The sequence below is a fragment of the Lactuca saligna genome, chromosome 8, assembly GCF_052625555.1.
Source record: "Lactuca saligna cultivar CGN05327 chromosome 8, ASM5262555v1, whole genome shotgun sequence".
Taxonomy (NCBI): domain Eukaryota; kingdom Viridiplantae; phylum Streptophyta; class Magnoliopsida; order Asterales; family Asteraceae; genus Lactuca; species Lactuca saligna.
This window is the reverse complement of record NC_136424.1, coordinates 32,129,320-32,135,845: the sequence shown is the minus strand read 5'-3', so window position 1 is coordinate 32,135,845 and position 6,526 is coordinate 32,129,320. Positions and strand designations below refer to the sequence as shown.

Genomic DNA, 6,526 nt, shown 5'->3' with positions numbered 1-6,526 from the left:
CTAGAAAAGCAAAGATTCAACTAAATTCAATGATGAAGGAGACTTATGTTTAGTTCAACTCAATTGATCCTATGGTTGATATTATGGGAATAGTGCAATGGATTAATTCTTCTATTGGCTACCGATTCAAGTGATTAGCTTCGCGTTCGCTGCACTAATCCTTAGAGAACAAACTAACTCAAACAGTGATCAGTTGTCTAATTTAATTTAATTCACTAGGTTATTTATTCGAGTTAATTTAGACTTTTAATAGCTAACTAATTTGGTCCTTTAGTTAACCTCTTGTTGATGGTCATCACACAAGCTCACACATGAATTTACCTATTTTTCTATTAATTCTAGTTTCACAGTTGCTAATCCTAGTCACATAACAAAGTGGTCACATAAATTATACGAGGTAGCAATTAAGAGATGTTCATACAACTTAATTAACTTCCTAATTACAGAAAAATAGTTTTCAATCACACATGAGGTTCTTTAACAAGCTAGAATCAACAAAATCACCAATATTAAATCAATCCTACCATAAATAATCAATCCATAGTATCAACTTTGTCTCCCCAAACAGAAGTTTAAAGTTTTTAGCTCATGATTGAGGTGATTAACAGCATAAAAACAAAATATAAAAGTCTAAACATAATGAAGATCAATAGATTAAAGTAAGAATGATGTAGGTTTGCCTCAAATCTCCTTTGGAATTGGTTTTAGTGTTGTATCTTCGTTCTCCAGCTCCCTCCTGACTTTGATTCACAGCTTGCTTCTCCCTAAGGGTTCCATAATTTTTTATGTCGATCTGGAAAGCTATATATATATATATTATATATATATATATATATATATATATATATATATATATATATATATATATATATATAGATTCGAACCGACTCGTCGAGTCCATCGCTTGATTCCCGTGCACGGTAAGTCTTAGAGTCCTTATCTTCTTGATCCTTCGACGCGACTCACCGAGTAGTCAACACTACTCGTTGAGTCCCTTATGTTTTTAACATTTTTCTCATTTGTTCAACTCCCGAGCTCCCAACCGTTTCTGCTGCTTCCTTGGTCTCCAAAGCTTTGCTTTTGGTCTGAAAACACAAGTCAAACACTTTTAAGTATCTTTTGTCCATGATATGCAATAAATTAGCTAATAATTGATAAAAATATATGCTTAATATAAGACTAAATATGCAAATATCAAGCCGTAACAAATTAAAGTCAATATCTTCCGCTTCTTAGGACACCTCCCCTAAGTAGTAGCAAATTTAAGTAAAAATCACACACTATTGATTACCATATTTCAATTTCCACATCTCCTAAAGATCCATTCACGAGAAGTATTGACGAAACCGCATTTAGATAAGATATGGTCTGCACACTCCACATCCAAATTACAATGAACACATGTAAGAGAACCCACATTAACACCTCACCGACTCAAAGCCAAGGAAGAAGGATTCTGCCATTTTAGCCTTCCATACAAAAGTTAATACTTTTAGTCGAGCCACTTTGATCCAATCAATGCAATTAAGAGGATGCCTGTGATTTCTATTTGCCATTTTAGTACACATAACTCCTGTAGTGAAAGTCCCTATAGAGTCTAGGCTATATCTCCATCTATCATAGGTAGCATTGGGAGTGAATAAACTAACAACTGAAGTGATATTGGTTAGTTCCTGTGACAAATATATATATATATATATATATATATATATATATATATATATGTATATATCTTGCAATGAAAAAGAGAATAACAACGTTTAAACAATAGTTTTGCAGTTGCGATAGGAAGAATTAGCGGTAGTAAGTTTTGTATATTCAATTAGGTTTAATCCTATTTAAAGTGGTTTAAGGGTGTTTGGATAGGAAAAAAGTGATTGCTTATTGCTTATTGTTTATTCTCATCAAAATAAGCTGAGTTGAAATGTTTGGATAGGAAACTTAAAAAATCAGCTTATTGTGGTAGGAATAAGCGTTGATTTTAGTAAGCAATGGGGAATGTTTATTGCTTATTTCTTATTGTGGTAGGAATAAGCTAAAGAAGCTAATCCAAACACTTTTTAAGAAACTACTTATTCCCACTGTAATAAGCTAATAAGCTAAAAACATATTTATCTTAATGTTGCTAATTTGTAATATGGTAATGTAATTTTAGTACAAACAAAAGGAACTTTGCTTTTTGGATGAGTTTTTTAATATTAAATTAATTTAAACCTATTTAAATTATGACTTTGAATATAGATGTGAGTTTTATAGTTTGAGAATGATATATATATATATATATATATATATATATATATATATATATATATATATATATATATATATATATATATGTAATTTTAAAATTTATAAGGATATAAAAGTAATATTTAAACTTTCGAATGACATTTAAACGAAGATCTCCCAAAAACAATCAACGTAGTTAATTGTATGCTAGGTTTATCAACTTTTGATTATAAGGGATCTCAAATCGTTTAAATGAACTGAAATTTGAAGAATTCAATTTTTTCATACTTTTTGGTTGGCAAAATTAGAACGTATTTCATTTCATTCTATTCAATATTTTTGTTTCATTTATACATTAATTCCATTTTTCACAATATATTCATGGCTCATATATTGATGTGTCTTTCTATTTCTTTGTGGATAGAATCTTTGTAATGATAGGTATAAAGGTTGTCTTATTCAATGAAGTAAGACTATATCTTATTAATTGTGAACATTATGTATTAAGTTACAGGGCCGGCCCTTAACATATGTCGGGTGTGCGACCGCACAGGCCCGCATTGTTTGGGAGGCCTGATATTTATATAATTATATATACATACATATATATATATATATATATATATATATATATATATATATATATATATATATATATGAGATGTCGAAATTAAAGTAAACAAAAAATTGGTGGTTGACATGGTAAAGGCGCTTGACATTTATCATTTAGTCCCAAGATCTAAACTTGGCACAAGCAGTTTTGTTTTTTATTTTTATTATAATAGTTCAACATATCCTTTTATTTCAAACCTAACAAACACATCTATCACATAAGGAATTATCTATGTCAAACCCATCTTTAATTAAATTAATATATAAGTCCAATTAAACTAAGTATATCACATAGAATTAGTATCTAACACAAACACACATTTAATTACTACATATAAGTCCTTAGCCTCTTTTATTTATTTGTTGAGTTTGGGCAATTCGGCAGCAAAGGAAGACATAAGAAAAGGTTCGTTTTTTTTTTTCCTCTAATGGTAATATTTATAATTCATCATTATTAGTATTTTTTTATAATCATTAGTATTTTTTTTTTCTAGTTTACATTGTTATTGGTATTGCTCATTCAACGTTTTGATATATTCAATTAGATTTCAAGAGTTCTTTTATCATAGTTTTAATTTTTATCGAGTATTTGGTTGATTATTGTTATTTTATTTTCAGAAATAATGTCTCCTAAGTATTTATCTGGTAGTCAAAAACGTAAAAAGAGAAAAAGAATTGAAGAATCAACAAAGGCTAACAGTGGTTCTCTAGATAAGTTTTTCCAAAAAAAACCTAAAGTTCCTTCTCAAAATCAAAATAATGATGATATTCCTGATAATTTGGGTGTTGATGTCGAACGAGATCAAATTAATGATGTTAATGTTGATAATGTTAATTTCGATGGAGATCGTGTTGATGTTGATGATGGTAATGACGATGGTGATAACATTGAAGATGATGGTGATGATGATGATGATGATGATGATGATGATGATGTTGATGATGATGTTAATGTTAATAGTAATAATGTTGATATATTCGATCCAAGAAATTGGGATGGACTAAGCACAGACATGGTGAAACGTTTGGTAGAGAAAGGTCCTAAAAGGGATAATACTATTGATAAGGGTCCACCTGATAGATTTTCTAGACGGTTTTCTGCAACTATGTATACTAGAACTCTGCCAAATAAACAGACATGTAACAGAGAATGGCTAGTATACTCAAAAGAGCTTGATAAAGTTTTTTGTTTTTGCTGTAAAATATTTAGAAAAGGGATCCCGAAAGGTTAATTAGATAGTGAAGGTTATGCAGATTGGCAACATCTTAGTACAAGACTTAAAGAGCATGAAGTTGGTTTAGATCATCTCACAAATTTAGCTACTTGGTTTGAAATGCGTGAAAGATTGAAAGTTAATGAAACAATTGATAAAGTGGTGTATGATCAATTTAAGAAAGAAAGGGAGCATTGGAAACAAGTACTATTGAGGATTATTGCACTAGTGAAATATTTGGCTAAATATAATTTAGCATTTCGTGGAACAAATGAAAATTTATATCAAAAGAGTAATGGAAACTTTATTGGAGCGATTGAGATGTTTGAAGAGTTTGACCTGGTTATGAAAGAGCATGTGCGTCGTATCAAAAATGATGAGATCCATGTACATTATCTTGGCCACAGGATCCAAAATGAGGTGATACTTTTACTAGCTGATGAAATTAAACGAGAAATCATTAAAAAGGTAAAGGAAGCAAAATATTACTCCATCATACTTGATTGTACCCCTGATACAAGTCACCAAGAACAAATGTCTTTGATAGTGAGGTATGTAAATTTCTCCTCCAATGATGTTACTGTTAAAGAATCCTTTTTAGGTTTTTTGAATGTTAATGATACGACTGGTAAAGGGCTCTTTGATATTACACACGATGAATTAAAATCTCTTGGTCTTGATATTGATGATATGCGGGGGCAAGGGTATGACAATGTATCAAACATGAAAGGAAAACATCAAGGAGTTCAAAAGAGATTTTTGGACATAAATTCTAGAGCATTTTATACTCCATGTGGTTGTCATAGTCTTAATCTTGCATTGTGTGATATGGCTAACAGTTGTAGTAAAGCTAGAGATTTTTTTTGGAGTCATACAACGAGTATATACAATATTTTCCAATTCTACTAAGAGGTGGCAAATTCTGAAAGAGAATATCAAAGGTTTGACTCCAAAGTCATTGTCTGCCACTCGGTGGGAAAGCCATGTTGATAGTGTGAAGGCTATTAGACAACAACTTCCGGATTTAAGAGAAGCTTTACTTGAAGTTGCGGAAAAAGACAACGATGCTAAAATCCAAAGTGAAGCTAAATCGCTAGCAAATAATGAGCTTGGTGGATTTGAGTTTTTGGTATCCATAGTCATTTGGTATCAAATATTGTACATGGTGAACTTAGTTAGCAAAAAATTACAATCAAAAGATATGCTTCTCGATGTTGCTATTAACGAAGTGAATATGATAATTGAGTACTTCAAAGAGTTTAGAGAAACAGGGTTCTCCAAGGCAATTGATGATGCGAAGGAACTTTCCGTTGAAATGAATATTGATCCGGTATTCTCTCAAAAGCGGCCGGTTAGTAGAAAAAAACAATTTCATGAGAATTCAAGTGATCAAGATGTTGTATTTTCAACCGAGGAGAATTTTAAAGTTAATTACTTTTTATATATTGTTGATCAAGCGAGTGCTTCTCTTAAAACAAGATTTCAACAATACAAAGCGTATGAAAATATTTTTGGTTTTTTGTTTCCAAAAAAATGAAGGAATTTGATGACAAAGATCTCAAGTCATGTTGTCGCCGTCTTGAAGCCGCACTTAAGTCTGGTGAACAATCAGATATCGATTCTCATGAACTTTATATGGAGTTAAAGCTGCTTGACATGTTCTTACCGAGTGAAATTACGAGCCCTATTGATGTTTTAAAGTATATGAAAAAAGTCGATTGTTTTCCTAATGCAATTATTGCCTACAAAATCTTGTTGACTATTCCCGTAACGGTCGCGTCTGCAGAAAGAAGTTTTTCAAAGCTAAAGTTGTTGAAGTCCTACCTAAGGTCCACAATGTCACAAGAAAGACTTAATGGATTGGCGATAATAGCTATTGAGAACGTTATATTGGAGACTATTGATTATGAAGAGTTGGTGAACAATTTTGCTTCCAAGAATGCTAGGAGAGTCTCGCGATTCATGTAGTTGTCTAATATTATCTATTGTATGATCGTTCTTTTCTTTTGCTTCATATTATAACAATTATGAAATAATTAATGAATTTTTGATATAAGTAAAAAATAAATATATATTTAGGGGCCCATTTTTTAGTTTCGCATCGGGCCCCTAAAATCAACGGACCGGCCCTGTTAAGTTATATAATTTGTTAATTAAGTATGTGTTTACAAGAACATTGATAAGTCCTGCACACGAACATAGTGTTTCCCTCAAATAATGACCAGTCGGCTCATTGGTGGATACACAACATCCTTTATTTATTTGATGGATCGAGGGATCTTTCATCACCACCAAAGAATATACACAAAGGTAAGTCGCCTCAATCTTCTTAATCATTTTCTTCAACACCAAAACCACCAATATTAAAGAAATGTAGCGACTAAGCCATATCTAAGCTAAAAAAAGATTTGATGATTTTTTTTTTTTTTTTTTTTTTTTTTTTTAGAAAAATGTTCATATATATATATATA

General features: G+C 31.0%; 1 pseudogene; it reads left to right on the top strand.

Annotated features, from left to right (window-relative positions):
• The first annotated feature begins 3,464 nt into the window (after positions 1-3,464).
• Positions 3,465-6,023, top strand: LOC145009530 (uncharacterized; annotated as a pseudogene).
• Positions 6,024-6,526: the final 503 nt, after the last annotated feature.